This window comes from Pongo pygmaeus, chromosome 14 (genome assembly GCF_028885625.2).
Source record: "Pongo pygmaeus isolate AG05252 chromosome 14, NHGRI_mPonPyg2-v2.0_pri, whole genome shotgun sequence".
In the NCBI taxonomy this organism is placed as follows: Eukaryota; Metazoa; Chordata; class Mammalia; order Primates; family Hominidae; genus Pongo; species Pongo pygmaeus.
The window spans coordinates 53,819,945-53,834,633 of NC_072387.2; positions in this window are offsets into that span (position 1 = coordinate 53,819,945).

Below are 14,689 nucleotides of genomic sequence, written 5' to 3' on the forward strand. Positions count from 1 at the left end.
CCTCAGCCTCCCAAAGTGCTGGGATTACAGGTGTGAGCCACCACACCTGGCTTAAATTGCTATCTTATTTAATGTTAAAATGTGGGTGCTGGCCATGGAGGAGGTTTTCCCTTCCACCCAGGTTCCCTTATTCCTTTATTTCAGGACTCTCTTACTCTGACAAACAGACTTTTGACAAAGATCAATAAGTAGGAATCCTAAGCCCTTATAAACTGTGAGAGTGAGAGGAAGACAGATAAAGGAGATGCACACTTCTAGTAAGATGTCACATCATAAGACAGGAAGGCCTTTTTTTTTTTTTTTTTTTTTTGAGACGGATTCTTGCTCTGTCGCCCAGGCTGGAGTGCAGTGGCGCGATCTGGTCTCACTGTAAGCTCTGCCTCCTGAGTTCACACCATTCTCCTGCCTCAGCCTCCCTTGTAACTGGGACTACATGCACCCGCCACCACACCCAGCTAATTTTTTTGTATTTTTAGTAGAGACAGGGTTTCACCATGTTAACCAGGATGGTCTCAATCTCCTGTTCTCATGATCCGCCTGCCTTGGCCTCCCAAAGTGCTGGGATTACAGGCGTGAGCCACTGCTTCCGGCAAGGAAGGCCATATTTAATAAATGATATTGTTAAACTCAACTGATACACACACTGAGGGGATGCTTTAACTGACAAAATCTAATAAGATTATAGTTGTGGCTGGCCATGGTGGCTCATGCCTGTAATCCCAGCATTTTGGGAGGCTGAGGCAGGCAGATCACGAGGTCAGGAGTTTGAGAAAAGCCTGGCCAACATGATGAAACCCCGTCTCTACTAAAAATACAAAAATAAGCCAGGTGCGGTGGCAGGCACCTGTAACCCAGCTACTTGGGAGGCTGAAGCAGGAGAATTGCTTGAACCCAGGAGGCGGAGGTTGCAGTGAGCCGAAATCTCGCCACTACACTCCAGCCTGGGTGACAGAGCAAGACTCCGTCTTGGATGGGCGAGAGGGGAGATATAGTTGCTGGGCATTGGAAAGATTTGAAATTACATGTTACCATAGTAACTTCTTTTTTTTTTTTTTTTTTTTTTTTTTTTTTTTTTTTTTTTTTTTTGAGACGGTTTCGCTCTTGTTGCCCAGGCTGGAGTGCAATGGCGCAATCTTGGCTCACCATAACCTCCACCTCCCAGGTTCAAGCGATCCTCCTACCTCAGCCTTCCAAGTAGCTTGGATTACAAACATATGCCACCACGCCCAGCTAATTTTTTGTATTTTTTAGTAGACACAGGGTTTCTCCATGTTGGTCAGGCTGGTCTCGAACTCTGGACCTCAGGTGATCTGCCCACCTCAGCCTCCCAAAGTGCTGGGATTACAGGCCTGAGCCACTGCACCCAGGTACCACAGTAACTTCTAAAGTGATAGATCTGCTGGGTGCAGTGGCTCACGCCTGTAATCCCAACACTTTGGGAGGCCAAGGCGGGCAGATCACCTGAGGTCAGGAGTTCAAGACCAGCCTGTCCAACATGGTAAAACCCTGTCTCTACTAAAAATAGAAAAATCAGCTGGGCATGGTGGTGCACGCCTGTAATCCCAGCTACTTGGGAGACTGAGGCAGGAGAATCACCTGAACCTGGGAGGTTTCAGTGAGCCAAGATGGCACCACTGCACTCCAGCCTGGGTGACAGAGCAAGACTCCATCTCCAAAAAAAAATAAAAAATAAAAGTGGTAGATCTTTAAACAGGGAACAGATTGCACTCTTTTATATCATGAGCAGTTCTTACGGATTTCAGCACAAGTACAACTGTTTCTAATGGTCTGTGAGCAAATTTCTTTGGAAGCTTATTTTCATCATTGTTGGTACATATCAGTGAAATAATAGTAAACACTTATCAGGCCGTATATGCCTAATCGTATGGTAAGTAGTCTAAAATATTATCTCATTTGATCCTCACAATGCTGAGTGGTAAGTAATGTCCATTTTGTGGAACCATTTCCTGCCTAGCATACCATCGTGAGTACTGGTTCCTCTTTGGAGGAATTCTACCCATGGCCAAAATCAGAGTCTACTTTCCCAGAATTCTCTCTCCCCACCCCATCTCACCTCCAAACCAAGAAAATGGAGCTGATCCCAGCAAAATTGTGAAGGAATGGGAGTTTGTCTTTGTTACCCCTCCTTGAATCCTGACACCCGAACTCCTCCTATCCACAGGATGAAGACTAAACTTCCACCCTCCTTAAATCCTGACACCCAAACTCCTCCTATCCACAGGATGAAGAATAAACTTCCACCTTTAGAGTCAAGATCCTTTCGCTAACAATGTAATCTCTGTGACACTTAAATACCTTGTAGAGGCTCGGCACGGTGGCTCACACCAGTAATCCCAGCGCTTTGGGAGGCCGAGGCGGGCGGATCACAAGGTCAAGAGATTGAGACCATCCTGGCCAACATGGTGAAACCCCGTCTCTACTAAAAATATAAAAATTAGCTGGGCATGGTGGTGCGTGCCTGTAGTCCCAGTTACCTGGGAGGCTGAGGCAGGAGAATCACTTGAACCCAGGAAGCGGAGGTTGCAGCGAGCCGAGATCACGCCACTGCACCCCAACCTGGCAACAGAGCGAGTCTCCATCCCGCCACAAAAGAAAGTACCTTGTAGAGAGTGCAGCTTTAGAGTGGACTCTGATTTAGACCTCTGCATGGTTGAGGCTCCCAATGCAGTGTGTTGAGGGGAGGGGTGCTGAGCTGAGAGGGGAGCTGCAGACATCACCTGCTGCAGATCACCTTCACCACATTGGCCATTTTCCCTAGCATTTGTGTGAGACAGTCCAGGAGATGATAAAGTAGCTCTCTTTTTTATTTTGTTTGCCCTTTTTTCTTTTTTTTTTTTTTTTTTTTTCCTGACACAGGGTTTCACTCTTGTTGCCTGGGCTGGAGTACAGTGGTGCAGTCTCGGCTCACTGCAGCCTCCATCTCCTGGGTTCAAGTGATTCTCCTGCCTCAGCCTCCTGAGTAGCTGGGATTACAGGTGCCCACCACCACACCTGGCTAATTTTTGTATTTTTGGAAGAGACGGGGTTTCGCCATGTTGGCCAAGCTGGACTCCTAACCTCGAGTGATCTGCCTGCCTCGGCCTCCCAAAGTGCTCAGATTAGTTTCTCTGACGTGAGTCCAGAGAAAGTTCCTGAGCCTAAAATCATTTTCTTTTTTATTTTTAAAGAGATGGTGTCTCACTATGTCACACAGGCTGGAGTGCAGTGGCAGGATCATGGCTCACTGCAGTCTCAAACTCCTGGGCTCAATCAATCCTCTCATCTCAGCCTCCCAGGTAGTTGGGACTACAGGCATGCACTACCATGCCTGGCTACTTCTTTAAAACGTTTTTTGTAGAGATGGGGTCTCACTGTGTTGTCCAAGCTGGTCTCGAACTCCTGGGCTCAATTGATTCTCCTACCTCAGCCTCCCAGAGTGCTAGGATTGCAGACATGAGCCGCTGTGCCCGACTTAATGTCATTTTTTTTTTTTTTTTTTTGAGACGGGATCACTCTGTCGCCCAGGCTGGAATGCAGTGGCACAGTCTCGGCTCACTGCAACCTCCACCTCCTGGGTTCAAGCAATTCCCTGCCTCACCCTCCCAAGTAGCTGGGATTACAGGCACCCACCACCACACCCAGCTAATTTTTGTTTTTTTTAGTAGAGACGGGGTTTCACCATGTTAGCCAGGATGGTCTTGATTTTTTGACCTTGTGATCCACCCACCTCGCCCTCCCAAAGTGCTGGGATTACAGGTGTGATTACAGGTTGCAGTGAGCCAAAATTGTGCCACTGCACTCCAGCCTGGGCAACAGAGGGAGACTCCATCTAAAAAAAAAAAAAAAAGAAAGAAAGAAAAGCAGGGGCTTTTATCTAATTGTGTTACAAACTGTGTAAATTTTTATTTTTTTATTTTTATTTTCTGAGACGGAGTCTCACTCTGTTGCCCAGGCTGGAGTGCAGTGGCACCATCTCGGCTCACTGCAAGCTCCGCCTTCCGGGTTCACACTATTCTCCTGCCTCAGCCTCCCCAGGTAGGTGGGACTACAGGCACCAGCCACCATGCCTGGCTAATTTTTTGTATTTTTAGTAGAGACGGGGTTTCACCGTGTTAGCCAGGATGGTCTCGATCTCCTGACCTCATGATCCACCTGCCTCAGCCTCCCAAAGTTCTGGGATTACAGGCGTGAGCCACCGCGCCCGGCCTAGAAACTGTAAATTTAAAAGGACTTTGCAGATGCGTTAGCTTTCAGTTTAACTGGGTTCTATTAAGTCATTTGGTCTAAAATATTAGGGCTTTCAAGAATGATTTTCTTGTGTACCGTATTTTTAAATGTTGAAACTTATATTTAAGTGGTCTCAAGGGTATAAGTTTTTTTATTGTGTTGTAGAAGTGTAAGTTCTCCAAAAGAATATGTTTCTGGACTAAAAACTATAATGTGGTTTGGTCATGAAACACAATGGCCATTTGTTTGGTAAGTATTTACTAAGCATGACTGTATCTCAGGCACTAGAGATACAAAAGCACTAGACATAAGCATTCACAATCTAGTGGGAAATGCAGCTGTGGATGGGTAACAATACCGTGTAGGTACAGAGGTGCGAATGAAGTGTTGCTCTCCATGAGAAGACTCTAGTTAATTCATTGTTGCCACTTGTGCTCTTCATGGATTTCCAGTGTTTCAAGTATTTGAATGCAGTAACGTATACTTAATTTTAAAACTTCATTGAATATAATTTAATCATTGATAATTCTTAAGACACAAAAGGATTTATACAGTGCCTCAGGCTGATCTATTATGAACACACAGTGGATGTCTGTAATACAACGATCTCAATAGAATGTTGAATTAAGAGCTTACTGGGCTGGTCCTCTTGACATTTAAGCTTTACTTCTGATTACCATTCCAGTGTATTTCCTTGAACAAAAGCCTGTCAACCACTTTGCCATTTATTTATTCAGTGAAAAATCATTGCTGCCAGGCACGGTGGCCAGCACTTTGGGAGGCCAAGGTGGGCGGATCGCCTGAGGTCGGGAGTTCGAGATCAGCCTGTCCAACATGGAGAAACCCCATCTCTACTAAAAATACAAAATTAGCCAGGCGTGGTGGCACATGCCTGTAATCCCAGTTACTCAGGAGGCTGAGGCAGGAGAATTGCTTGAACCCAGGAGGCAGAGGTTGTGGTGAGCTGAGACCACACCATTGCACTCCAGCCTGGGCAACAAGAACAAAACTCTGTCTCAAAAAAGCATTGCTGCCCACTGTGTGCCAGGCACAGGGGTAGAGGTGATACATATCTGTGATAATGGACCTTACATACTACCAGTTCTCTGCCTGTCTTACTAAATAAGCAGGAAGAATAATAGCTCATGTATCTTGGACCCTTACTGTGTGTCCAGCACCATGCTAAACATTTAACTCATATAACTAATTTAATCCTCCCAGCCACCCTGTAATCTGGGTTCTGTTATTATCTGTGTTCTATCAATGTGAGTCCAGAGGCACTGAAAGGTTAAAGAACCTACCCTGGGTCATACAGTAGAATATACAGTAGAACCTGCGTCAGGTCTAGCCAAGGGCAGGAGGCAGATCAAATCCCAGAATGGCACTGTGGAACATAGGCTCCTGGCCACCATGTGTTAGATAATGGGTGCTGCACTGCTCAGTGCCCACAGCTATCATTCACCTCCCTAGGGTTCAATGACTCCTCACTAAATGCTGGTGGCAAAGTCTCAAGAGTTACCTTTCCTGAACCAAAAATAATTGCTTCAGGATTCTGCCTCAGTTGCTTTGCCTTTAGAGATTGCGTTTCCAGTGTTTATTTCTTTTGTAGAGTTTCTTATTATGGAATGATGTTCCTTCTTTGCTGTAGATTCAAATGAGGAGATACTTCCCATTAATTACTACAGATGGCCAGTGTATTTGATTTATTTCCATCCAAGACTCAATGACTCTCCAATGCCAGGCTCATGAGAAAATTGCTGGCTTGGGTGGTCACAGCTGGGGGTCTTTGCCATGGCCCAGTGAGCACAAAGGAAGTCCATCAGCTTGAGACTCCCAGGTAATGGGGATACAGAGACAAACAAATAAGACAGGTCCTTGCATTTAGGGAGCTGTGGTATTGAAGAAGACTGGGAAGCAAATAAATGGCAGCATAGTGTCTTAAGTGCAGCAGTAGAAATATATGGGAGAATGTTTTAAGAGCTACCTACATTCAAAGCTTGGGACTTTGAACAAGTTGCCTACCATCAGTGCCTGTTTACTTGTCTGTGAAACAGAAATGTTAAAGAGTGTCTACCTCATAGAATTGCGATGAAAATTAAATGTCAATTTAATGCTCATATATGGAACACTCCATGGCACATAAAAAGTACTTTATCAGGGTTGGCTATTATATAAAATATGGGGTAGCACAGAGAATGAAACAACTAGTTACATTTTTGGAGAATCAGGAAAGCTTCTTAGGAGTTGGTATCTGAACTGCGTTTTAAAGAAGTCTAGGAGTTCATAAAAGTCAAAGAGCAGGAAATACAGAAAGAGCAAGTGCAAGACAATTCAAATAGCCTTACTTCCCAAGGTGGTTTGAATGAGAACCTGCACACACTTTCGGTGTACCTGCAGATACATCAGATTGTAAAGGATTGTGACTTGACAAGTTAAGTACATTCTCAGTCTAATAGAGCAACTTGGAATCAGGTAATCTCACCCTGGGCCCAAGTAGAATGGATGAGGAGTTAGGCAGGGCTAACCTCCGTCAGCTCTGCACACAGGTGCAAACTGATGCCAACAACTCAATGACTCCTTTATTTGCAGCAGGCTTTTTCCTGTTGATTCATCCCTGAACACTTTTCTTTAATATAGTCTAATTAGAGTAGCAGTCCAGAACAACCTGAGAGAATTATGTGTTAGAAGTTTGAGATCCCAATCACTTACTCTCCATCACTGCAAGCTCTAATAAGGATAAATAAGGAGCAGGAGCTAAATGGGGTCAAATGATTCACCTTCTTGGTGGAGGCTCAGTAACTCCTAGCTGGAAAGAACCTAGCTAAGAGCTGAGGCCAAAGTGGAGAATCTCCTTATCTTTTTCCTCAGGTAGAGATAACTGGTCACCAACGGAAGTTGGCCTGACTTACCACTTGCAGGTGAAAAATCTGGAGTAGTTGGTCTCCCAAAGGTATCACAGCCTAGTGTGCACACCCTGTGGGAGTGGACATAGGGGTTCAAGAACACAGCAAACACAGAATGAGAAATGGATGAACCTAACCATGTCAAAATTCCCTGATACATTGTTAAGGAATGTTTGTTAACTTAGTGGACATAGAAAAGATGGACTTTTGAAAAGGCACAAATGATTGAATAGTAGCAGGCTACCAAATGAACTCTTATCCAAGTCCCTTCAAGCCTGCCTACTCCCCCAGATTCCCCTCTGGACTACCAGTTACCTCCACCCCTGTCCCAAGGACACAGCTGAGACATTTGTGAGCACTCGCTCAGCCATATGTTCAGACAACATTTGTCAGATGTTGACCTCCAAGAGACACGACTGGCGTGAAACTGCCAATTAGCACTTCAGAAATAATGTTCTCTCACCAGTGATGCTAAAAGGGAAACTTCATATAAAGGAGAACATATTTGTGAAACACATATAAAGGATTTGTATCCAGACTATATAAAGGTCCCTTAAAATTTTAATAATATAATAAAACAATTCAGTTTTAAAACAGGCAATATCCAGGCGAGATAGGAAAAAGAAAAAAAAATTAAGCAATAAATGTGAACATACATTTCATCAAGAAGGTATAGATGAACAAGCACATGAAAAGCTGCTCAGCATAATTGGTCATTAGAGAAATGCAAATTAAAACTGCAAAAGAATGCTGCATACTTATCAGAATAGCTAAAACTTTTTTTTTTTTTTGGTGGGGAAGGGGGGTGTTTTGTTTTGTTTTTGAGACGGAGTATGTCTCTCTGTCACCCAGGCTGGAGTGCCCTGGCACAATCTCGGCTCACTGCAACCTCTGCCTCCCTGGTTCAAGCGATTCTCCTGCCCCAGCCTCCCAAGTAGCTGGGATCACAGGCGTTCTTCACCACACCCAGCTGACTTTTGTATTTTTAGTTGAGATGGGTTTTTTTTTCCATCTTGGCCAGGCTGGTCTCGAACTCCTGGCCTCAGATGATCCGCCCACCTCGGCCTCCCAAAGTGCTGGGATTACAGGCGTGAGCCACCGCCCCCAGCCAGAATAGCTAAAACTTTAGAAACCTGACAGTGTCAAGTGCTACCGAGCATGCAGAGCAACTGGAACGCACACATGGTTCATGGAATGCAAAAGGATACCGGTTCTTTGGAAAACAGTTTGGCAGTTTATTGTAAAGTTAAACACACTACCATACACAACCCAGCAATCCCATTCCTAGATGTTTACCCAGGAGAAATGAAGACATGTGTGCACACAAAAGCCTGTATAGAAGGATTTATAGCAGCTTTATTTATTTATTTATTTATTTTTGATACGGAGTTTGACTCTTGTCACCCAGGCTGGAGTGCAGTGGCACAATCTCAGTTTACTGCAGCCTCCACCTCCCGGGTTCGAGTGATTCTCCAGATTTGCCCCCCGAGTAGTTGGGATTACAGACATGTGCCACCACACCCAGCTAATTTTTTTTTTTTGAGACGGAGTCTCGCTCTGCCACCCAGGCTGGAGTGCAGTGGCACGATCTCGGCTCACTGCAGCCTCTGCCTCCGAGATTCAAGCAATTCTCTGCCTCAGCCTCCCGAGTAGCTGGGATTACAGGTGCCCACCGCCACACCTGGCTAATGTTTTGTTTTGTTTTGTTTTGTTTTTCTGGGATGGAGTTTTGCTCTTGTTGCCCAAGCTGGAGTGCAATGGCACAATCTCGGCTCAGCGCAACCTGTGTCTCCCAGGCTCAAGCGATTCTCCTGCCTCAGCCTCCTGAGTAGCTGGGATTACAGGCATGTGCCACCACGCCTGGCTAGTTTTGTATTTTTAGTAGAGACAGGGTTCCTCCATGTTAGGCTGGTCTCGAACTCCCAACCTCAGGTGATCCGCCCACCTTGGCCTCCCAAAGTGCTGGGATTACAGGCGTGAGCCACCGCGCCTGGCCATTTTTTTGTATTTTTAGTAGAGATGGAGTTTCACCAAGTTGGCCAGGCTGGTCTTGAACTCCTGACCTCGTGATCCACCCGCCTCAGCCTCCCAAAGTGCTGGGATTACAGGTGTAAGCCACTGCGCCTGGCTTATAGCAGCTTTAATTCTAATCACCAAAAACAGGAAACCATCCAAATGTCCACCAACTTGTAACTAGATAAAGCAAACTGTGGTATAGTCATACAATGGAATGGTTTAAAGAAACCAGACTCTTAGTGGTATGTACTGTATTCCGTGTATGTGGCATTCTGGAAAAGGCAAAACCAGAGGGATAAAAACACAGGACAGTATTTGCCTGAGGCTGACTACAAAGAAAGACAAGGGAACTTCACAGGCAGTGGAAATCCTGATAGTGGTGGCAGCTACATGACACTGCCTATGTTAAAACTTAAATATTGTGAGTTTTACTGCATAAAAGTGTTAACTAAAAGAGTGTCTGGGTACGGTGGCTCAGGCCTATAATCCCAGCACTTTGGGAGGCCCAGTCAGGAGGATCACCAGAGGTCAGGAGTTCCAGACCAGCCTGGCCGACATGGCAAAACCCCGTCTCTACTAAAAATACAAAAATTAGCTAGGTGTGGTAACATGCACATGTAATCCCGGCTACTTGGGGGGTTGAGGCAGGAGAATCACTTGAACATGGGAGGCAGAGGCTGCATCGAGCCAAGATGGTGCCACTGCACTCCAGCCTGGGTGACAGAGACTCCGTCTCAAAAAAAAAAAAAAAAAAGAGGTTGAGGGAAATAGCTTTTATTTGGGAAATAAAGATTTGCAATTTGTGTACACTGAAGCAAGGCAGTCCTGAATAGTAGCCTGTAAGGCAAGCTCAGTAGAGGATTTTTATAGGGAGTTTCCACAAAACGCTGTTTTCAGAGGCAGTTCATTGGCTGGGCAGAAATCCTAAATGGCAAACCTGTTCTGATTGGTTAGTTAACTAGGCTATTCCCAGCTGAGAGATGTTGACAGCTGCGAGTGCTGACTGCAGTTGTTTATCCAAGTCTATTGGAACATTCTGTGGTTTGACCTTCAGCAGGTGTGAGTGCAGTCCTCGGTACTTATTTTCTTTCACGACAGTATATCTCGGTAAAACTGACTCTAGAAAATTAAATAGGATGGAAACTGGAAATGAATGTCAATGAACAGGGACAGGTTAAATAAAGTATGACTTGTCTGTATCATGGAATGTCTGCAACAGTTAAAAAGGCGCATCAGTGGCCAGGTGCGGTGGCTCACGCCTGTAATCTCAGCACTTTGGGAGGCCGAGGTGGGCAGATCACCTGAGGTCAGGAGTTCGAGACCAGCCTGGCCAACATGGTGAACCGCACCCCCCCCCCCCCCCCCCGCCTCTACTAAAAATACAAAAATTAGCCGGGCTTGGTGGCACGTGCCTGTAATCTCAGCTACTCGTGAGGCTGAGGCAGGAGAATCGCTTGAACCTGGGAGGCGGAGGTTGCAGTGAGCCGAGATCACACCATTGCACTCCAGCCTGAGCGACAGGACAAGACTCTCTCCAAAAAAAAAAAGGGGGGCACATCAGTGTATCTGACAGGGAAAGAGTTCCACATGCTTAAGTGTAAAAAGTTTCAAAACAATGTTAACAGTAAGCACCCCCCTTTAAATTAATAAAAATGAAACAATATCTATTGCTTTATGAGCTTATACATATACAAACACACAGGAAACATACCAAACTCTTAACAGTGCCACCTCTGGGGAGGAGACTAGAATAGGAAGCAAAACAAGGGGAATTTTCTTTGTGTGTATATTTTTACAATGAGAATACATATGTGAATGATTTTGGGTATTTTCATATATATATATACACACACATATATACATATATATACACATATATACATATATATACATATATACATATATACACATATATACATATATATATTTCATATATATATATGAAAATCAAGCCCAAAAGAAGAGCATGCCTTTTATAAGGTAAACTAAAGGCCTCTCCAAGAAATACATAATGCTCTATTTGTGCCCCATTGGACATTTGGGTTCAAGCACACCTGAAATTCTGACATGAAGGAGGAACCATTCCCCAGAGGACTAAAGGTGGGCGAGAGGATAGATGTGATTGGACAGACATGGATTGAATTTCACACACCTGTGTCCTCCACAACCCAGGAGTCTGCAGGTGGCTCCAGTCAGGGAAAGTGGGGAGAGAAGTGGGTTGGGATCTGTTTACAGAGTTGGAGTCCTTGCAGGTTCTGCTGGAATCAACAGAGGTAAGTTCCATCTCAAAATGGAAGAAAGTGCTTGGTCCGTACAGTGACGGAGGCTGTGAATTAAGTCAGCTGGAAGAGGATGCACGCATGGAGTGAGGCATATGTATGCCTATGGTAAATTTGGGAAATGAGTGTCACTGAAGAAGGAGAAGCCATTTCTGCTTTGATGATTCACCAAATGTTTGAGAAAGCAATTTTGAGTAACTTTCCTACTGAAGGAGGGAAGGTAAGAGATACACTGATTTAAAAGCAGGGAAGGCCGGGTGCCGTGGCTCATGCCTGTAATCCCAGCGCTTTGGGAGGCTGAGGTGGGCAGATCACAAGGTCAGGAGATTGAGACCATCCGGCTAATACAGTGAAACCCAGTCTCTACTAAAAATAGGAAAAAATTAGCCGGGCGTGGTGGCAGGCGCCTGTAATCCTAGCTATTTGGGAGGCTGAGAGAATTGCTTTAACCCAGGAGGCAGGGGTTGCAGTGAGCCAAGATCGTGCCACTGCACTCCAGCCTGGGTGACAAAGTGAGACTCCATCTCAAAAAACAATAATAATAATAATAAAAGCAGAGAAAACCAAGGTAAGTTCTTGACCATGCCATGGCCCAAATGAAAAAAATTAAGGCTAGAATTCAAGTCCGCTTGAGCCAAAGCTTTTGCTAAATTACTAGTCCCACAACGTCTCCTTTCTTGTTTCTGATGGAGTCGTGGATCTGAAAGGAGGGTGGGTGCCCGCTTCCCTCCCCATGCTGTACTGTTGGCATGGCTCAGCCACCTCGGCCCAGGGCCTTACACACGGAAAACAGCAGCACCAACAGCTGCTAGAGGCTTTTCTGTTCAAGCACAGCTCATGGAGGTAGTGAATCTTTATTACTCACCAATCTTCCTATCCACTTCGAAAATAAAACTCCTGATCACCTTGAGACAGCATCAGCAAGTGAAACCTTAACAACGTGAAACACTCAGCTTTGAGATCACATTCTGTTACCCACCTACACAGAGTCATCCCAAGCTCCACAAACCTTAGCCTGCAAGCTAAATAAATTGAACCTCGACATGTTGATTTCTCAAGCTGGATTTAACTGATGTTGCACATGGATACCAAGTAATCAACTGGGAAAGGACAGAAAAGAAAAAACAGGATTATTTTAATTAACAGAAAAAAAAACCAATGCTTTCTGTTGGGCTCGATTGATTGCCACATGAAAAAAAAAAAAAATGAGTGTGTCAATCAAGACTAGGGCATCACATGCACTAGAAAAGAAGCCAGGAAGTGAGAGCTGGGGTTGCACGCCCTGCATCACATGTGATATTTATTTTTGCTGGGTGTTTTTAAACAGCTGTTGTCATCAGTAACTGGGGATGGAGAAACTTGTCCTGGTTTGGGGAAAGTGGTTGAGGTGAGGCTGGTATCTTTGTACTGGGTACAAAGAAAAGGGTATCTTTGTACTGGGCAGGAGATTGGTGAAAATGATCTTTAATGTTGCTGTGGTTTGAAGATCCTGTCAGCCTCGCCCAGCTCAAGACTGGAGAGGGGTTTGCTGTATTATTATTCTCACCCAGAGGCTCTGCACATGGCAGAGGCCCAGCTACAACACCCACACTGAATTTTAAACATGGACATCCCACTGTGGACAGGAGGCAGGCACCAGACAGGCGTGCGTGTTCTCAGAAAAGACCATTCCCTGCATTGGCTTCACAACAGTCTCACCTCCCCCCTGCTGCAGGCCCACCTGCTTCTACACACACTTTTGCACGCACTCAAAAATGCTTGTCTTTATCACTTAATCCTTACTCAGTTCCCTCCTACTCAAGGCCCTTTCAGTTGTAAGAAAGAGAAGTTTATTCAAAGCTGGGCACGGTGCCTCATGCCTATAATCCCAGCATTTTGGGAGGCTGAAGCAGGAGGATCAGTTGAGCCCAGGAGTTCCAGACCAGCCTGGGCAATATAGTGAGACCCCATCTTTACAAGAAAATAAAAAATTAGCTGGGCGTGGTGGCACACACCTGTAGTCCTAGCTACTCTGGGGGCTGAGGTGGGAGGATCACTTGAGCCCAGGAGTTGGAGATTAAAGTGAGCTATGATTGCACCACTGTACTCTAGTCTGGCCGACAGAGCAAGACCATGACTAAAAAGTCCAGCCAGGCACGATGGATCACTAGAGGCCAGGAGTTCAAGACCAGTCTGGCCAACATGGGGAAACCCCATCTCTACCAAAAATACAAGATATTAGCCGGGTGTGGTGTTGGGCACCTATAATTGCAGCTGCTCATGGGGCTGAGGCATGAGAATCACTTGAACCCAGGATGTGGAGGTTGCAGGGAGCTGAGATTACACCACTGCACTCTAGCCTGGGTGACTGAGACCCTGTCTGAAAAAACAAAACACAAGTTTAAAAAGTCCATTCAAGGTGGCTCAAAGGTAGGAGGCATAGTCCTCACAGAGACCGGCCCTCCCTTTCTTGGGCTGCAGGGTCTTTGCTGGTGGCCTGCCTCTGTGTATCTGCGGCATCCTGCTCTCTACAGATTGGCTTCCCTGGGTCCATGCAGTTCGAGTTCCCTCATAACTTGGCGTGCACTGTGCTTTGTCTTGATATGGTGCCAACTCTGGCTTCAATTTTACATGATTTCTCAGCTTAGCTCCCCATAACTGGCTGACTCACTCTAGGTCCCATTTCCAGGTTTCCCAGACCAATCTGATTGTTGTCCCTCTTGGGTCAGGTCAGTGGGGCTAGAGGGGTTAGAGAGAGGAAAGCAGGAGGGCACATGTGTGTTCACAGCCAGTAGGAGCTGTAATTGTGGGGTTGGGGTGATTCCCAAGGAAGGGTTCGTGTCTAGCTGGGCACTCCAGAAAAAGACCACGGTATCCTCAGACTGCGATAGCTCCTCGGGAATGCTCTTCTGAGAATATGAGCCCTGAGGTTCCATCGTACTCCATTCTGGTGAGAACCTGTGCCTAGGTCTGAGTTCCACAACTAAAGAGAGCACTGAAAAAAAGGTTCACCAGTGAATTTCAAGATAACAGTGACAATTATGAGGGAAAGGCCCTCATAACTGCAGTGGTGCAATCATGGCTCACTGCTGCCTCAACCTGCCAAGCTCAAGCAATCCTCCCACCTCAGCCTCCTGAGTAGCTGGGACTACAGGCATGGATTACCACGTCCAGCTAATTTTTTTTTTTTTTTTTTTTTTTTTGTAGAGACAAGGTCTCCCTGTGTTGCCCAGACTGGTCTCCAATTCCTGGGCTCAAGGGATCCTCCTGCCTCGGCCTCCCAAA